This window comes from Macrotis lagotis, chromosome 3 (genome assembly GCF_037893015.1).
Source record: "Macrotis lagotis isolate mMagLag1 chromosome 3, bilby.v1.9.chrom.fasta, whole genome shotgun sequence".
In the NCBI taxonomy this organism is placed as follows: Eukaryota; Metazoa; Chordata; class Mammalia; order Peramelemorphia; family Peramelidae; genus Macrotis; species Macrotis lagotis.
Genome location: NC_133660.1, coordinates 93579151 through 93600500, shown reverse-complemented (window position 1 = coordinate 93600500; position 21350 = coordinate 93579151).

The following is a 21350-nucleotide window of genomic DNA, read 5'->3' as shown; positions in this document are numbered from 1 at the left end:
TTCTTCAGTTATGGCATTGTTATCATCTTTATATGTAAAGTAGTTTATTATAGTGAGTGCCCTTTTAGCTTTTTTGTTCATTTTTGTTGCTTTTGCTCTGCTCATGGGGTACAGGGAGTATAGATCCATGCTTTTTTTCCTTGGAGCTGGGGTCTGATTCCTGGCTGTCATTGACCAAGATGTTGCCTATGCAGTCCAGGCCTTGCCTTTACAGAGGTTTTTTTTCTCCTCCTTTATGTCCAGGTTCTACCTTAAAAGAGGTTTGTTTCTGATCCAGTCCTGTCATTTACTCCAGTATTCCTAGGGTTCAGACTTTGTATGATGTTGGAATCCTCCCTGCTGGCTTCCTATTTAGCTACTGGGGCCCCTGCTGTTGTTAAGCTGTCAGGAACTGAATTGTACTGGAGATACAATCCTCTTTCTGGGTTCCCCCTCTCCTGCCTCATAGGCTTTACTTCCCCCTTTTCCCCAAAGAGACACATCTTCCCTGAAGATCCTCCACAATGTCTACAGTTGAAAACTTCTTTGAATCTTCTCTTTTTCTTGGTGGGATCTATAGTTTGAATTTCAGAATAGAGGCTTCATTTCTCTTTGGTAAGGAAAAACTCTGGGAGCTTCAGGTTACCATCTTGGCTCTGTCCCAGAAGTCTCTACCACAGATAAATTAATAGACCAAGAAATAATCTATCAGATCTATGGAAAGGAGATAAATTTATGACCAAACAAGAATTAGAGTATATTATAAATTGAAAAATGAATAATTTTGACTATATTAAATTAAAAAAAGGTTATTGCACTAATAAAACCAATGCTGCTAAAATTAGAAGGAAAGCAGAAAGCTGAGAAATGATTTTCACAACTAGGAGTTCTGATAAAGGTCTCATTTCTAAAATAGAGAACTGCATTAAATTTATAAGGTTTTTAAGTCATTTGTCAATTGATAAATGGTCAATGACTATGAATACACAGTTTTTTCAAATGAAGAAATTAAAGGTATGTATAATCATATGTAAAAATGCTCCAAGTCATTATTGATCAAAGAAATGCAAATTACAACATTAATGAGGTATCACCTCACACTTATCATATTGGCCAAGATGATAACAGGGGGAAATGATTCATATTACAGAGGTCAGAGGAGGATTGGGACATTGATGCATTGCTGGTGGAGTTATGAACTGATACAGTCATTCTGGAGAGTATTATGGTACTATGCCCAAAAAACAATAAAATTGTTCATACTCTTTGACCCAGCAATTTCAATTCTATGTCTATATCCTGAGGAAATTATAAAAAATAGGAAAAGCCCTACAGTTCCAAAATATTCATAGCTACTCTTATTGTAGTAGCAAAGAATTGGAAATTGAGAAGATACCCATCAATTGGGGAATGGATAAACAGGTTGTGGTACATGAATACTATATAATTCCATTGTTTTATAAAAAATCATAAATGGTTGGATTCCAGAGTAGCATGAAATGACTTACAGGATCTGATGCTGAAAGAAGGGAGTGGAATTAAGAGGATAATGTACACACTAGTAACAACATTGTGAGATGAACAACCTTGATGTAAGTAGCTCCTCTCAGCAGTTCTGAGAGCTAGGACAACTGTATTAGACCAGCTTTGGACTATGTTATCCCCATCCAGAGGAAGTAAAACAAAGAAAAAAAAACCCAAAAAACCAATCCTTCAAAAACTGATGAATATATATATTATAAAATTTTCTCTTATGTGTCTTTTTCCTTCAATCTGAATTACTCATGCTGAAAATGACTACTATGTAAACATGTGGAAAGGGAGGGTGGAAGGAAATTTTGTAACTTAAAAATATAAATATTAATAAATTTTTAAGAAATCTTGAACATAATTATGTCTCATAAAAGTTTAAATATTTCCCTCCCTTATACTTGTACTTATATTGATAAGTTAATGATTTCTATTATTAGCATTCTATGATTCTTTATTGTTAACTATTCACTTTTCTATATGGGAATAAACGACTTGCTCATGCCTAAAAAAAAAATCATTAGGGATAGTGGTCTATAATTTCCTTAATCTGTTTTGACCCTCATTTAGGTATCAACACTATAATGGTGCCATGGAAGCAATTTGACAGAATTCCTACTACACTTATTTTTTTCAAATAGTTTTTAATGGAACTGGAATTACTTGTTTTTTAAATGTGTGCTGGAACTCACTTGTAAATACAACTGCCCTGGAGTTTTTTTCTTAGGGAGTTCATTGATGTCTCGTTCAATTTCTTTTTTTTTAAATAGTATTATTTATGTATTTAATTTCCTCTTCTTTATCTGAATAATTTATATTTTTATTAATATTCATCCATTTCACTTATCAAATTTGTTGGCATACAATTGGGCAAAATAAGCCCAAATTATTACTTTAATTTCTTCCTCATTGGTGATAAATTCAACCTTTTCATTTTTGATATTGGTAATTTGATTTTCTTCTTTTTATTTAAAATCAGATTAACCAAAGGATTATTTATTGTTTTTTTCATAAAACTCTTAGTTCAAAAGTTTTCTTACTCTCAATTTTATTAATTTTTCTTTTGATTTTTCAGAATTTCTAATTTGGTACTTATTTAAATTAAATAAATATTTTATTTGTTTTCCAATTATATACTTTAGTAGTGTCTACCAATGATTTACTTTTCAAACTGTTGAATTTTATGTTTTTCCCCTTTCCTTCTTTCTGTCCTAATGTAAGGCTATCTGATATAGGCTTTACATTTGTTTTCATGATATGCATAGATAGAAATTGGATGTGATGAAAGAAAAAAACATGTCCTTAATGAAGAAAGAAAATATTAGAAATGGCAAAATTTTGTAATACACATGACAACTTTTTAAAAATTGAGGAAAAATAATCTTTGGTCTTTGTTTAGTTCCTTCTCTGGATACAAATGGTATTCGCTATCACAGATAACCTAAAATTGTGCCTGATTGTTACATTGTGAGAAAATCCATATAGGTTGATCATCACCCCATATTCTTTTTTTTTAGGTTTTTGCAAGGCAAATGGGGTTAAGTGGTTTGCCCAAGGCCACACAGCTAGGTGTGTCTGAGACTGGATTTGAACCCAGGTTCTCCTGACTCCAGGGCCAGTGCTTTATCCACTGCGCTACCTAGCCGCCCCATCACCCCATATTCTTGACAAAGTGTACAATGGTCTTCTAGTTCTTTTCATCTCATTCGCCCTCAATTGATGCAAGACTTTCCAGGCTTGCCTGAAATCACATCCCTCCTGATTTCTAATAGAACAATATTTTTCCATCACATACATATACCACAAATTAGTTCTGCCATTTCCCCAATTGATGGACATCCCCTCGATTTCCAATTCTTTGCCACTACAAAAAGCTGCTATGAATATTTTTGTATATATGGTGTTTTTAACCCTTTTACATGATCTCTTCAGGGTATAGACCCAGTAGTGGTATTGCTGGATCAAAGGTATGAAAATTTTTATTGCCTTTTGGACTTAATTCCAAATTGCTCTCCAGAAAGACTGGATCAAATCACAGATCCACCAACAATGTCCCAGATTGATCATTGTTCTATCTGGTCATATTGGCCCTGAGAGATGTAAGGTGGTACCACAGAGATAGTAGTTTCTACGTATCATTTTCTGTAAGGTTTTGAAATTTACAATTTTTCCCTATCCTCCCTCCCTACCCCCACCCCCCACAGAAGGCTGTCTAATAATCTTTACATTATTTCCTATTCTATACATTGATCAAAATTAAATGTGTTAAGAGAGAAATCATATCCTTGAGGAGAAAATAAGATATTAGAGATAGCAAAATTATGTAGTACAAAAGACACTTTTTTTTTGCAAATTGAAGGTAATATACTTTTGTCTTTGTTTAAACTCCACAGTTCTTTCTCTGGATACAGATGGTATTCTTTGCTACAGGTAGTCTAAAATTGTCCCTGATTTTTGCATTTATGGAATGAGTAAGTCCATTAAAGTGATCATCACCCCCATGTTGCTGTTAAGGTGTACAATGTTCTTCTGGTTTTGCTAACCTCACTCAGCATCAGTTCATGCAAGTCTTTCCAGGCTTCTCTGAAATCCCATTCCTCTTTGTTTCTGTAAGAAGGGAGAGGACAATAGCACCAACTCTCTCATGGGATCTGGAGAGTCTACAGGGCTAATTTGGTATTTAATTGGGAATTTTAATTTTTTTAATTTTTAGTTTTCTTTAGTTGCAATTCCAATTCATTGATCTCCTCTTTCTCTATTTTATTTAAGTAAGCATTTCGAGTAAAAACTTTCCTTTAATAACTTCTTTGTCAAATTCCACAAATCTTGGTATAATGTCTAATCATTGTAATAGTCTCGGATGACATTCTTGATTATATATATGATTTTCTATTTGATCCACTCATTATTTAAAATGTAGTCATTGGTTTTTAATTAATTTTTAGCTTATCTTTCCATGTTCCTTTATTGTAATTTTTATTGCTTATGATCTAAAAAGAGTTCAATTAAAATTTTTGCTTTTCTGACATTGACTGTGAGGACTTAATGCCTTAATATATGATCTTTTTTTTAAAAGGAGACATGGGTATTTCTTTTTTTTAAAATTTTATTTATTTAAGGCAATGGGGTTAAATGACTTGCCCAAGGTCACACAGCTAGGCAATTATTAAGTGTCTGAGGTGGGATTTGAACTCAGGCCCTCCTGATTCCAGGGCCAGTGCTCTATCCTCTGTGCCACCTAGCTGCTCCTAAATGATCAATTTTTAGGTAGGTGCCATGTACCACTGAGAAAGGTATATTCCTTTTATCCGCATTTAATTTTCTCCAGATGTCTATCATATCTAAGTTTTCTAAAATTCATTCACCTCCTTAACTTTGTCTGAGAGAGAGACATTGATGTCCTCCACCAGTTTAGTTTTGCTGGTTATATTTTTCTTTCATTCATTTAGTATCTCTTCTAAGAATTTAGACAATATTCCACTTGGTACTTCATGTTTGGTATTGAAATTACTTCACTGGCAATGATAGCTTTTAGGAGGATATAGTTTCCTTCCTTATCCTTTTTAATGTGATCTATAATTTAAATTGCTTTGTCTGAGATAAGGATGCTTTTTCCACTACAGCTAAAGGATAATATATTCCACTCCAGTCTTCTTTACTTTGTATATCTCTCTGCTTCAAAAATGTTTCTTGTAAAAAATATAATGTAAGATTCTGGTTTTTAATCAACTCTGCTATTAAATTGTGTTTTATGGTAGAGTTCATCCCATTCACATTCATAGTATAATCACTATCTCTTTATTATCCTCTATCCTATCTCCCCTCCAGTTTTACTTTTTTTTTCCTTTCACCCTATCCCTCCTCACCATCATTGTGGTTCTGAATAATGCCCCCCTCAATCTGCTCCTCTTTTGTCAGTCCCCTCCCTTTTCTTCCCCTTGCTCCCTTTTGGTTTTCCCCTCCTTTCTTGCTCCCTTCTATCCATACTCTTTTCCTTCCCCCATTTTCTCTTTTAATTCCTGAAGGTTAAGATAAATTTCTAAACCCAACTGAGTGTCTGTGTTATTTTCTCTTTAAGCTAAATTTGATGAAAGTAGAATTCAAGCAATTCTCATCCCCTCCTTCTTTCCCTATTATTGACCCTATCATGCCTCTGCCTTCTTCCCATTAAAGTACAATTCCTTTTTTAATGTCCTTATTTTTTCATATCTCATCAAAAATCAAGTTATGTCCATATCTCATAAGAGATGCATACTCCCTCTAACAGAGATACAACTCTCAAGAGTTTCAAGAATCCTCTTCCCATGTAGGTATGTAATCAGTTAAATCTTTTTGAAAAATATTCTTTTTCTTTTCCCCATTTACCTTTTAATGTATCTCTTCACTCTTATGTTTGAAAATCAAATTATATCTGGTCTTTTAATTAGGAAAATGTCAAAGTCACTTATTGTGTTAAATATCCATCTTTTCCCCTGAAAGAGTATGCTCAGTTTTTCTGTATAGTTGAATCTTGTTTGTAATCTAAGCTTCTTTGCTTGCCAAAATATCATATTACATGTCTTTTGATGCTTTAATGTTGATACTGCCAATTCCTGCTTAATCCTGAATGTGGCTCCTTGATATTTGAAGTATTATTTTTGTTTGCCTTTAGTATTTTATCCTTGATCTGTTACTTCTGGAATTTGATACAATATTTCTTGGCATTTTCATTTTAGCATCCCTTTCAGGAGTTGATCAATGTATTTTTTCTTTTTTTTTTTTTTGCAAGGCAAATGGGGTTAAGTGGCTTGCCCAAGGCCACACAGCTAGGTAATTATTAAGTGTCTGAGACTGGATTTGAACCCAGGTACTCCTGACTCCAGGGCCAGTGCTTTATCCACTGCGCCACCTAGCCACCCCTCAATGTATTCTTTCAATGACTGTATTTTCCCCTCTGATTCTAGAATACCAGGGCAGTTTTCCTTAATTACTTCTTGAAAGATGTTGTCCAGGATCTTTTTTTGATCATGACTTTTGGATAATTCAAAAATACTTAAATTATATATATCCTAGATCTATTTTCGAAGTCAGTTGTTTTTCCAGTGAGGTATTTTCTATTTTTTCTATTTTTTTATTTTTTTAAAATTTTGCATGACTGATTCTTGATGTCTCATAAAGTCATTATCTTTGACTTGTACAAGTCTATTTTTCAAGGAAATATTTTTTCAGCTAGCTTTTTCATCTCCTTTTCCACTTAGTCAGTAATAGTTTTAAAGAGTTCTTTTCTTTGTCCATTTGTACAATTTTATTTTTAAAGGATTTATTTTCTTCAATCAACTTTTGTGCTGCCTTTTGCAAGATATTAAATTCCTCTTGCATTTTCCCCAATTTTTCTACCTGATTTTTAAAATCCATTTTAGACTCTTCCAAGGAGTTTTTTGGATTGGAAACGATACATGTTCCCATCTGAGGTTTCACATGTAGTAGATTTTCTGCCATCTGAGAGGAAGTTTTGCCCTTCCTCACCTTCAAAGAAGCTTGGTATCTGCATGGCTTTTTTTTCTCAGTTTTCTTACTCATTTTGATCTCTGCTGGCCAATGATTCTTGTGTTGGGGAGGAGCTCACTCTCAAATATTCTGCATTGGGAAACTTAGTGGCTTACTTCCTGAGCTGGCTTCGTTTAACACAGTCCTGGTTGACAAGGGTCTGGAGTACTTGTGTTTAAGCCCTCCCAGATGACTTGCTGTGCTATTGGCCTATTAAACTAGGAGTCATGAAAGTTCTCTACAAATCTCTGCTGTGGCTGAGAGCCTCAAGGTGGCCTGTTCTGCATCCCACCAACACTTGTATTACTCCCTACACTGTGCTCCACTCCCTGCACTGGGTCAACCTTCTCCGGTGTGACCAACCTTTTCTGAAGACGATCCTAGAAAATGCCCCATTCTGTTCTTTTGTGGTTTCTCTCATTACAGAATCTATTTAGAGTCTTGATTAACATTGTTTCTGGAGATCATAGGAAGTTCCTGACTTCTCTCCACCATCTTTGCTTAGCCTATCCAAGTTGCAGTCCTGTTGATAAATTTCAATCCTATTCTAATGCAGATGACAAATAATACAGAGTTTGTGAAAATTATGTTCCTGTGATAACTATATTTATAGCCACTTGTTCTCTCTCACCCACAATTCTATCCCTTCTAGACTACTAAACCTTGGAGACATTCTCACTCAAGGAAGAGGAAGAGTTCCAGTCAAGTCAAACAATCCAGGGACTTAAGTAGAGATTATTTTATTATAACATTTTGGCAGTATCACGGCTTGTCTAAATACCAAATTGAAGTCCACTGGCAAAACTCCATTCTTCAATTTAATGGCTGGAAAGTAAGAAATCCAATATTCCCAGGACTCATTTTTTTTTCCTCTTGAATCATAACCTTCCCTTCATTCTGCCTTCTGCTCTAAACTTATCAAAATGTTACTTCCACATATCCTGATAGTCAACTCTTTGAAGAAACAATGTGACTATCTCACATCATGCAAATCTGATGAACTGAAAATTGAGTTTGTGTGTTATAGATTATTTCCTATGGTAAGAGCAGTAGCTTAATATCTCTCCCCCATTCATGTTGGTTTTCTCCTTAAATTTTGTTGAGAACTAGCTCAAGACTAATTTATCTCAAAGTACTAATTTCTGAAATCATTGACATCACTCCCTCATTATCTGAGTATAAAGGAGACCACAAGAATGCCAACAGGATGCTGATGGTTGGTTACTGGATGATTACAGTAACTCAAATAAGGGGGTTTCATATAGTCTAGTAAATATGATATCTTCACTTCATATTTTTTAAATATGAATTTCCTACTACTGTTAAATAAAACCTCTTTTGTTATTTTGTTTGAATGACCTGGAATTTCTCATTTTATTGCAGATAAGAACTTATGTCAGGACTGGTCTGTTTCAGGTTCATCCCCAAAACAATAAAAATTTTAACTCTCCAACTGTCAGATAAAAAAATCTTGGTTTTACCAGTTCAGTGAATAGCATCAATCCATATATTACCAATAACATGTCCCACTTTATATATACATAACTTTTTAATTTTAATAAGGCCTTGAGGTATGAAGATGTTAAAACAGGTTGATTATATTTTAAAAGACAGCTATGAAACATAATGAGTTACAGTTTGCTAGTCTATCTCAAGCAAAAATGTATTATAGAGGAAAGTACTAGACTTGTCATTAAAATTCCTGAAGATAAACCTTTCCTCTGACTCTTACTAACTGTATAAATTTCAGATTTTTAATTTATTTTTTATTCTAAACTTAATAAACACTAGATAAATAGAAATTTACATACTAATTGTAGAACAGGAATGGATTGCAGAGCTTGCTTTTCATTTTAAGTTAACAATTAATTCTACATGTAACTTTCTAAGCTCTCCTGTTTCTGGTCTTACTCCTATTTACTTTGGATTTTTGTTGTTTTTTGGACCACTATTCCTAACTCCTCTTTTTTCCCTCCTCCTCTTTCATCAATTGCTGTATTGTCTTTATCAGATTGTTTAATGCCTCTGAACTGTAATTTCCCCATTTTAAAAATAAAAATGATGAAAATTGCACCCATACACACACACATGCGCGCGCGCGCACACAAACACACACACACACACACACACACACACACACACTCACTTCACATGACTTAAAATTAGAATTTGGTGGAACTTAAAAGTTTTTAAAAAAGAATTATTCATTATTATATTTACTTTAATATCAGTTAAGCTATTTAGAGGAGGGGGGCAGAAGCCTGATTAGCAAAGAAATAGCAGGAAGCCCCCACCACCACCAAAAAAAGAAATAAAATAATAATTTTCCTTATATCTTTCATAATTCATCATTTATAAAAAAGAACCTAGGAATTTTCACTATTTTCCTCAGTTAATCAGAATAATACTGATAGGATATTAGAAACACTCCAATAAAGAGGAAGTTTTGACAGAGGGAAGGAGTCTTGGTATAGGAGCATTTCTGAGGAGGGGGTCTTGAGCTGAAATGGAATTAGATAGAAGCAGGACTTTGGGCAACTAAAATGTAGAATAAGAATATTTCCTTAATGCCCAGGAGTTAAAAAGTAGATGTATATAGCAAGGAAGTTGTGGTCCTATAGGTCCTCTAATCAAATCCATGATCCTTAACAGTAGAAAAGGCTTATATAAAATATGTACAATTTTCTGGATTTTCTCAAAATATCATTCTTTACTCTTGTCCCTTTCCAAGATTTCCCTTAGGAATCTCAAAATTTGGTTTATGTCTACCTATCTTAAAAAAATCTAAAAATTACAATTATTATTATCATCATAGAAAAATCATCCTACCCTGAAGCCCCTTCATCTAATTGGTCAGCTCCTCTTAGAAACTCCATTTTAAGAAAAGTGCTCAGGTCAGCAATGATCGTACCTTCATTCTTCTCTGGGATTTGTTCCTACAGGCCCAGAATGTTTTATCCTCCATGGCCTGAATGGGTTCCTTTTCTCCACCCCTTTCAACTTCCTTTTAGTATTGACTTGTCCCAATGAAGCATTTTCTCCTTGATTGCAGGGACCATCTTTCTGTATAGATGGATTGCTGACTCTGAATTAATAAGACATCTGAAAACTTTTACCCTAAGTATGGGAGGAGAGAATGGTTTTGCAATATATAACACAAAACTGTTTTTTAAATAAAGCCAGAGTTGGGGGGAGTGATTTCAAAATTTGAGTGGTGAAAAGCATCCCATATCTAATCTGAGTCCAGAACTCTGATCCGGGTACTGAGTTACATATGAGATTTTATGTAAAATTGGCTCTTTCCTAAGCTATTGATCTCTTTGCTGCCTCATTCAGAGCAATTTTAAATGTTAATTTACCTGTATGAAATTCCTACTGGGAGAGAGCATGGAGAAGTAGATAGTTACTCTAAAGAATAGGAAGACCTGGGGTCCAAGTCTTACATCTTATACATACTACATTTATGATGTTAAGCAAGTCATTTAACTCTCTCAGTGTTTTAGACTATATAGATTGCAAAGAAAGTGCCAGTCTATTTTGGTTGAAAAAGTTCATTACTGTAAATTTTCTATTTCAAAGAACTTAGATATTTCTATGACAGTTCTATCAAGGCAAGAACATGTTATTGTGAAGGATAAAATCACCAGGGAATCATTGGGATATTCCAAAATATTACATTAAAGTACTCTGACAGATACCTAGACAGAAACCTAATCACATGATTCCCAGTTTGATACCATGTCTTCAAAAAGAATTTTAAAAGATAAGCAAGATACTAAGAACTTAAAAAGATAAGCAACAAACTAAGAACTTAAAAAGATAAGCAAGATACTAAGAACTCAAAAAGTAGGGGAAAAGAAAGGAAGGAGAGAGAGACAGGCAGAAACAGTTAGACATGGAGAGAGACAGAAAGAGATAAGGAAAGAAAGAAATAAGAAAAAATAATTGGAAGGAAGGAAGGAAAGAAAGAAGGAAGGAAGGAAGGAAGGAAGGAAGGAAGGAAGGAAGGAAGGAAGGAAGGAAGGAAGGAAGGATCCTCTCAGGGTGAAATAAAACTAAAGGCAAATATATTGTTAGTCCATCTGAAAAATGAGAATAGAGCAACAAAAATTCTCAAATATCATGATCAAACACTTAGGAGGAGCAGCAAAAAAGCACAGAACTTTTGTTACCCTGACATAATGCTTCTATCCTAAAATATGTCATGTATTTGTAATAATATGTAAGGTGCAATGTGTCTGGGAGCAATGATGATGATTTACCAGTCTGGCAGCTTCCATTACAGACAGGATTTAAAGTAATATTTCTTCTCAGTGAAGAAAGGAGGCCAGGAACAGTGAGACCGTTGGATGCCATTAAAAGTGAGCTGGCCAACTTTCTCTTTTTACCCTCAGTGACCTACCTGCTAAAGTTCAAAACTGAAGCTTTGCTATTACTACAACTACTACTATTATTATTATTTTTAGTCTCAGATTACAAAGCTTAAAAAGGACATTGACTGTCAGGAGAGTGTCTAAAGCAGGGAGAAATGGGGACTGAGAAAATTTAGTGTAGAAAACAAAAGAGCCAGGATTGATATAATTGTCTTCAAGTATTTGAATGGCTGAAATAGTGAGTAGGTATTAGGTCTACTATGTTTGATTTCACAGGAAAAAATCTAGAGAAATGTGTAAACCTTTGGAAGAGTCTAATAACTTCCTTAAAATTAGGGTTGTCCAAAACTACCTAAAAAAGTATAGAATACTTTCTTTTGGAGGTCTTCAGCAGAGGCTAGATGACAATTTTGGGGAAGGATTAGGTTATAGTCAGTCCTTTTTTCAGAAATGGGTTGAGGTAGATGTGCTGATGTCCTTTTGAACTCTTAAATTATGATTCTATGATGTTTGGCACAAATGAAGTAGTCTGCCCTTTAAAAGCTAACATTCGCCTAGAAAATATTACATGATCACATTTAAATAAATGAAAATTACAAATAAAGGCAAAATAATTCAGGGTAAGACATTGTGAAAGTCAAGCATGTTCTCCTGAAAGAAGTAACACTTGAGTTTCCAAGAGGAAAGGTTAGAAGTACAAATTCCAGAGCTCCCAGGTCAAGGAGAAAATATTGCAACCAGTTCAAGTATCACAGAGTCACAATCAGGATAATACAAGATTTAGTAGTTTCCACATTGAAGGATCAGAGGATTTCGAATATAATATCCTAGGTGGAAAAAGTACATGGATTATAATCAAGAATCAACCACTGAGGTATTCTTTCATGAATATTCAATGAAAACATCCAGAGATGTACAGAATTTGATTTTCAAATACAAGATTCAGGAGAAGCAGACATAGGGAAATAAGAAAAGGAAATCATAAGGGACTTAATGTTATAGAACTGTTTATATTACTATATGGGAAAAATGATACTGATTACATAAGAACTTTTTGTTTATTTGGATATTTAAGAATACAGAAAAAGCAGGGGACAAGTGTGAATTGAATATGAAGGGAAGATATATAAAATTAATGTTAAAAGGTGAAAGAGTAATATAATGGTGTAAAGGGAAAGGGAGAGGGAGAATGGGATAAATTATCTCCCCTAAGAAAAGTATTTTTCAGTGAAGGGGAAGAGGGGAAAGTTGCAGATCAGTGAGTAATCATTATTCTCAACAAAATTGTTCAATTGGGTATAACCCACAAGGAAATAAGAGGGGAAGAGGATAAGAAGAGGGATGACATGGAGTTAGGAAAGAGATCAGATTGGAAATGGAGGCAGTAACAGGCAGAACCCTTTTGAGGAGGGACAGAGTGAAATGAGAGTATTTAATAAACATGGGGAGAAATAGAATGGAGGGAAATAGTAGTAGGAATTGTGAAAAATATTTTGAAGCAAGTTTTTCTGATAAAGACCTCATATATTATATATTGATTATCTGTATGTATATTTGCATTTAAGTGCTACATGTCTATGTAACATGAATACATATCATAGATATTTATTCATACATATATGTGTATGTATATATATATATATATATATATATATAAAAATATACATCCATATCCTTTCTTTAAATATTATAGTCAGTGGTCCAAATAAAATGAGAAATTCCAGGTCATTTTAACAAAATAACAAAAGAGGTTTTATTTAACAATAGTAGGAGATTCATATTTTAAAAATATGAATTGAAGATATCATATTGACTAGACTATATGAAACCCCCTTGTATGAGTTACTCTAATGATCCAATAACCAACTATCAGCATCCTGTTGGCATTCTTGGGGTCTCCTTTAGGCATATACTCCCAAATTGCTTTCAAAAATTCACTCCTGAACTATTGCAATAGCTTGACCTCCCTGATTCTAGTTTATAGGTATTCATATTGACTTCCTTGTTTGACATTGAGCTCACTAAAGGAAGAAAGTGTCTAATTTTGCTTTTCTTTTTTTTTTTTAGATAATTCCAAGATCTAACACTTGGTGGTCCATTAAGAAATGATTATTGTCTGATAGAATTATTGAATTAATGAATTAATTAAGAAAGTATTGTCCATGATATATAGTGGGTAAAGTTTTGATTGTGGAGTAACAGGAGCTGAGGTTGTTTTGAATTGGCTACACTTTACTGCTGTGATTTTTGGATTTCATTCTGCCTTTCATAGGTCACAAGTTTCTCAATCATAAAATGAAAATGTAGTAGAGTTAACACCTTTAGATCAAATGAGATAATAAACATATTGTGATTTTTATTTATAAACAATATACAATTTTATTTTAAAATTGTTTACCTTTCTATTTAAGGTTTAAAAATTATTTTTTCATAGTAACTTCATAACAAGTTTTATTATTATAGTTGTAGAGATGAGAAAACTGAAGCTTGGAGAAACTGGAAACTAGATGTCTTCTTCTGAGACGCACTGATAACAAAAGCAATAGTTATTATTGGGACTAGGACTTTAGAGTGCTTTAGTCTAACTTTTTAGACCCAAAGATAGTTTTTTTTTAGGTTTTTGCAAGGAAAATGGGGTTAAGTGGCTTGTCCAAGGCCATACAGCTAGGTAATTAGTAAGTGTCTTAGAATGGATTTCAACCCAGGTACTCCTGACTCCAAGGCCGGTGCTTTATCCACTATGCCACCTAGCCGCCCCCAAAGATAGTTTTTTTTTTTTAAAGATTCTTTTATATTGTTTATATCCATTCTCTCAAAGATTCCCAGATGTGGGGGCAGCTAGGTGGTGCAGTGGATAGAGCACTGGTTCTGGTCCTGAGTTCAAATTCAGTCTCATTCAGTCTCAGACACATAACAGTTGCCTAGCTGTGTGACCTGGGGCAAGTCACTTAGACCCACTTCCTTGTAAAAACTAAAAAAAAAAAAAAAAAAGATTTCAAGATGCTCCAAAACACTACTCTGTGGTATAAGATGACGATTTATTGCATGTTATTTTACAATTGGAGCAAAAGGAGGTTAAATACCCAACACGATAAAAACAGTAACTTGAAAAGTTGTCTTGGAAGAGATACTTCTCCTTCCCTAGAGGTAATGCAGTATTTAATTGGAAAATATCACTTAAGTAATATTATAAAGGACATATTATTGAAGTTTATCTTTGAAGAAGTGGGAAGAGATTAGCCTCTGTTGGGAATTCAAGATGGGGGAAAGGGAAGAAATAGATTGTTGAAAAATCAAGCATGATATTGTTCTGGGAAAAAATTATTAATCTGGCCTCATCACAATCTCAGAAAAAAGGAAAATGTTAGAGGAAAAGTATTCTGTTAACATATCTACTCTTCTCTCTCTATCATATCCCACAACTCTTTATCCTAGAAGATCACTCCAACCCTGGAATTCACATCTCAGTAGTCTCCATCCACCCTGAAGTCATGCCTTATGATTGGATGACTCTTCTTGGAACCTCCATTTAAGAAGGCTGCACAAGCTAACCATGTCTCCATTTTAAAGTAGCCTGCATTCTGGACATTTTCATCATGGCCCTAAGCTGGATACCTCTCTCCTCCTTTTCACTTCCTTGACTATTTTTTTTATCTCAATAGAATATAAATTCCTTAAGGAGAGATTCTGTCTCTATTTTAGTTTGACTTTATATCCATGGAACTTTTGAGTGCCTGAAATATAGAAAGCAATAAATGTTTACTCAGTTTTCTTTGACCCATTCATTCTTTAACATTAACCTTTGTGGGGGGGGGTGGCTAGGTAGTACAGTGGATAGAGCATCAGCCCTAGAGTCAGGAGTATCTGAGTTCAAATTTGGCCTCAGACACTTAATAATTACCTAGCTGTGTGGCCTTGGGCAAGCCACTTAACCCCATTTGCCTTGCAAAAAATAAAAAATAAAAGATTAGCCTCTGTGATCTATATTTCTGTGATCCCTAATAAAATAGAATGTTTATTACATTGTGATCTGAAAAGGGATGTCCTAGAATATGGCCAATCTTTGTAAAGTGTTACTGACCACTCCTAGGGCTACTCTATCCCAATCCCCAAGTTCCTATGTAAACCTCACCCTCTAAACTTCTCCAGTTTTTATGTGAAAATCCATGATGAGAAGAAGCTGTTTTCCATCTCTTTCTTAAGTGAATCATACCTTAGAACATAAATCTTGAACAGAAATTGCAAATGAAGTTGAATCCAGAACTGAATACTAGGAAAAGAATAGTTGTCTTTTAAAAATTATATAGTAGTTTAATTTTTCTTTTTAAATTTTGTTTATATATTTTATTTTTATACTTCCTAAATTATGCCCTCTCTCCATCCTTACTACTTCCCTGGAGAAGTGCTATATAAGTTTTGGCTTTTTTTTAATTAAGAAAGAAAAAGAAAAACAGAATAAAATCAGACATTCATTACTATTTTGAGTTTGTACAATGCTTCATACTCTACTTCTAAAGGAAGTGGAGGGAAGTTATCTTCTTGTTTCATTTAATTGGAACCAATTTTGTTCTTTGAATTTTTTAATATTCATTTCCTAATATTTTGAGATTGCTGATATTTCCTTTTACATTGTTGAAGTCATTATGTATGTATTTTTTATTTAACATTAATTGATTTAGATTTTTCTTGTTTATGTGTTAATTCCATTTATTATATCACTAATATTCTATTATATTCATCTACCACAATTTCTTTAACCATCTTATAATTTATGAATAGTTACTTTGTTTCCAATTCTTTGCTATTACAAAGAGGTCTGGAATAAATATTATAATATAAATGTAAATATTGTTCTTATTTATAACCTCCAAGTAATGAAATACCTGGGTCATGGTGTATGGCCCATTATTTATTTGTTTATTAGGTTTTTGCAAGGCAAATGGCGTTAAGTGACTTGCCCAAGGCCACACAGCTAAGTAATTATTAAGTGTCTGAGCCCAGATTTGAACCCAGGTACTCCTGACTCCAAGGCCGGTGCTCTATCCACTATGCCACCTAGCCACCCCACTTTATTTTCATAATTTGTAATTTTTTTCAAAATATTTGCACCACCTCATCAATCAATAATAATGATTTAGTATACTTACCTTTCTAAAATCCCTCCAATTGACTTTTCTCATCCTTTCCCACCCTTCCCATTCTATCCTCATCAGTTTCTAGGGTGTGAGGGAAATTTGGAGCATTATTTTACATGATTGTCAGAGTTTATAATTGTTTTGAAAAATGTTTATTCATGTCTTTCTGGTTTTATAGCATACATATTTATTACAAATAAATATATATTTATATTTATGCATTTGTATATATACATAAATATGCATGTATTTGTATTTAAATATACACACAAATGTCTATATTTGCATACATATACATACACATATGTATGTATTTTTCCAAAAGTCATTCTCTATAGAAAAACAGTCAATATATGTGAACAAAGTTATCAAAAGAAAAATAGACAATTATTAATAAGCATAGGAAAGTAGGCTCTAAGTTACTAATATATATTATAAACTTATAAATAAGCATATTAAATATGAATAGATTGATCCTGAACCCTTAACAAAGAATATTTACACATCTTTTTTCTTTCATTGATTTTTTTCCCTTATTATCCTAAGTAAATTAATTCTGTTTAGGCAAAAACTTTTCAGTTTCATAAAATCAGTTACTTATTTTTTCTTTTGATATTGTCTCTACGTTTTGGGGAACTCAACAGTATTTCTCCCATCAATAGTTGTGATAAGTACATTATTTGATGAAGTTTAATATTCAGGTCTTTATCCATTTAAAAAGTTTTGTTGGGGTGGCTAGGTGGCACAGTAGATAGAGCATTGGCCTTGAAGTCAGGAGTATCTGGGTTCAAATTTGGCCTCAGACACTTAATAATAACCTAGCTGTGTGGCCTTGGGCAAGCCACTTAACCCCATTGCCTTGCAAAAACCTTAAAAAAATGTTTTGTTAAATATATCAACTAAGATGTTGAACTGTTGAACCAAGTCTAATTTCTTGCAACTTCAATGAGCTGCACAATCTAGGAAATGAAGGTTTATCCAGTAAGACATGTGATGGAAAAATCCAGAATATGGCCTAGTGAGCAATGAAGTAATTTCTTATATAAAGGTTCTAAAAAAGGAATATGATCAGAAGGAAGAATCTCAAGGTTGGAGAATGTTTCATATCTGTGAATTCTAGGGTTAAAGTAATTTTCAAGGTGTACTAACCAGCTTTCCCAGAATTTGTTTTTTTATCACTTAGAGAGTTCTGTCCTAGGTTATTTGTTTTACAACTTATTGAACACTGGTATATTAAATTCAATTGTTTCCGATTCTAGTTCATCTAGTCTGTTCCATTGACCTAACTCTATTTCTTAATCAGTTCCAGTTAGTTTTGATGACTGTTACTTTATAACGTAGTTTGTGATCTGAAGGCACTATTCCCTCTCCATCCCTATTTTGCTAGTATTGCTGCTTTTAAATCCATTGGAATGCCCCAGTCCTGAGCATTGAATGTTCCTTCAGCTAAATATTTTCCTATATGTCATTAGGCAATATTACAAAATTGAATTAATTCTAGGATTTTGTGTTCTTCGCTATATCCCTGAAATAGTTTGTCTATTTTGTCCTTATTTGGATTGGAATTTTCTTTCCATTATTGTTTTTCTTACATGTCCTTAAGGTTTTTTTTTATTGTTTTATACCTTAAAATTTTGATGGATCTATTATATCTCTCAATTATTATCTTTATTGTTTCCCCAGGATATTCTAAGTAAACTATTGCTTTTCAACTTTTATCTTCCAGTTTGTATTTTATTTCTATGTTTGTTATCCCAATCAGCAATTCTTCCTTTTGTTTCTTTGGTGAAATTTACCACTATGATTTCAAGTTATTTCTATACTAAAAATTATTTTTGCTATATCTTCCATAATTTGGCTCAGAAATGTTTTCCTTTTAAACTATATAGGAAATCAATGAGGTTTTTTGAGGTAGGCTCCCCTCCTTCATCCGATGTTGATTCATTTTCTTTTGTCTTATAATATTTATTCATAGATATTATTGCCTCCTTTGTTAGTGGATCTGAAAGTGATATTCTCTTGGCTATTTAGTATCTTCCTTGTGGGTTTATTGGCTTGTGCTCAAGTTCTTTAAAACAATTTCTCTTCTAATGAGATATTTGGTAATTTTAGTCTCCCCTCCCTACACATCCCTGCCATATTCATTTTATTTATGTTTTATTTATTTGTTCCTTTTTGAAAGAAATTTCCCCAGGGGCTAAATCTCAAAGCTTTCTCAGTTTAGTACTATTATGTGGAATTCATATTTCACTTACCTCAGTTTTTGCCCAAATTAACTTCTTGTGGGACCAAAATGTCCCCAACTTGATAATGTTTCAGAGAGATTTGGGAGATTTGAGAGGATCAGAATAAGTTTCTAATCACATGAGCAGGATATTTGTATAGTGCTTTTCATAATTCAAAGCTTTTTTTTTTCTGAAATACATACCCACCTTTGCAATAGCAATATGCCTGTACTGGTACTGTAAAATAATATATAGTAATAATAGCTAAAATTTATATATTGCTTGCTATGTGCCAGGTTCAATCGCTGAAAATTCTTAATTAAAGAATTACACAGTGGCAATAGAGAGAAGTAAGCTGTTCAGGAGAAGGCTACAACACTTTACAAATTAATTACAAGTCAATCATTATAAAGAATGCCAGTAGGAATATGTATGACTGGAAGAAAAAAAAAGATGGACTAGATACCCTGTGTAAATAATAGAGTATAAGATAGCTTTTGTAAAGACAATTTCAATTCTAGCATGCATTGTAAAGGAAACAAATAGAAAGTTACCAGCATGTGGTAGGTCCCTTTTGGTAAATTTGTGGATAACATGCATAATAAGAATGACAAGGATGGATGGGTTGTTATCTCTACAACTGGAGCAATTAGTCACATAGAAGTGATCCTAAATCCATCAGTGTATATGATAATCTCAGCTTAAAGCATGACTAGTATATCAATCAAGTAAATTTTCTATATGGCCAGGCAAAAAATTTTAGAAAATCTTGAAGAAAATCAGAGCAGTGACTTTTCTCTTTCCTATCTTTCCCTTAGGGGGCACTTACTGCATTATACACAGTGTAAAGGGGAGAATCAGTTTGATGCATTTAACCACAATTGGAAATGACTCTGTCATATTCTTCAGATATGATTTTTACTCCTGCTTTTTTGACTGGAGAATAAAATTTTAAGCAAAATGTATTTTCAGAATGAGTCATTTGACTTAGTCTAGAGATTATCCATTTCATAAGAATTGCTTCCATTAAAAAGGCAAACTGACCAGGGAAATCATATGCCAGAGAGAATTCACCATATAAATATAGTTTTTAAAAGCAGTAGGCTATCACCACCATTATTCCATTTTTCCATCTTTAAATAACTGGTTTTATGTATATATATATATATATATATATATATATATATATATATATATATATATATATATACCTGAGTTGAGGAATTGGCTCATGCACTTAAGTAAACATGGAACACACACACACACACACACACACACACACACACACACATTTTTAAGAGTTCTTTCATACCTCCTGAGTTTTTTCAGTTCTCACTGCTGTAAGGATAATGTGCACAAAGTAGCAATCTCATTTTAATGTCCTTGCCAGCCTGCTGGGAGATTTCTTTTCCCATACAAGAACAAAGCCGAGTTATGGCAGTTAGCTCCCTTTTGAATGTCTCAAACAAGATTAAGAATAGAAAGGTATTTAAAGGTGCTTAAAGTCTAAATTTTATCCACTGGGCTGAAGCATATACTTGCTGAATGGTTTCTTTTGTTTTCATCACTACCCCATTCTCTCTCTCCATTACTTCCTTGGTAAAGTAGCGTCCAAGTCCTTTATATTAATGTAGTTCTCATTCAGAGTCTTATTATGTTGCCTCCTTCTGATGCTTTTTTTTTTCAAATTTGATCCATACTAATCCTTAGCTGCTATTTTAATTCTGTCCATTTAATTCATTAACTTGCTGCCTTTCACCCTCCATTGGTTTTTCCCTATCTTGTTCTCAGGCTATTAAGATTGGATTTAATTTCTACTCACTTCTTCCATTTTCACTAGTGTCATGATGGGATTCAACCTGCAATATTTCTTTGAAAATCTCTGCATGCTGCATTTTCATCAATTTCACCAATTTTTACCTTGTTTTATTCCATAGTCATCTTCCCCCCACCCCCCCACTTCTTTTCCTAGTGACAGGTCTATCATGACAAAACTATTTCTTCTTCACTGTCTGTCATCAAGTGTTGGTTTTGCAATGATAACATATCTCTGAACAAGGAAGAATCAAACTATTGCCAATATGTTTAACACTTTTTTCTTGGAGTGCAATGTATTTTGTTTTAGCATTCCAGCTTCTAAAAAAATAATGATAAAAATCATGTCTAAAGTCTCTGACTTCACTAAATGACTAGAGGGCAACTTGGAATCCCTTTAATTCCATCCCTACTACTTACCACCCCAGTTTGTAGATAGATAAGAAAGGATCTAAATATGGTGAGAAAAAGATGACGTAGACATTTAAACGATGACTTAATTTAAAAAAAATCATTTTCCACCATAGAAAGGCCCCTTTGATGTTTCTAATCATAAATGAAAGAAATTCAAACAGAAAAAAGTTTTCTTCTTTCCTATCATTTTCCATATCTGTATATTTTCTGGGATATACAGTGGATATTTTGCCTTGTTACTTTGTTCCTAAGAGAGTTAAAAGTAATCATTTTTTTCCTGGATTAGCCTTAGTTTTCTAAAAACTTCTTTAACCAGAGAAGTTTATCATTGTACTTATTTTATGCTTATTTTA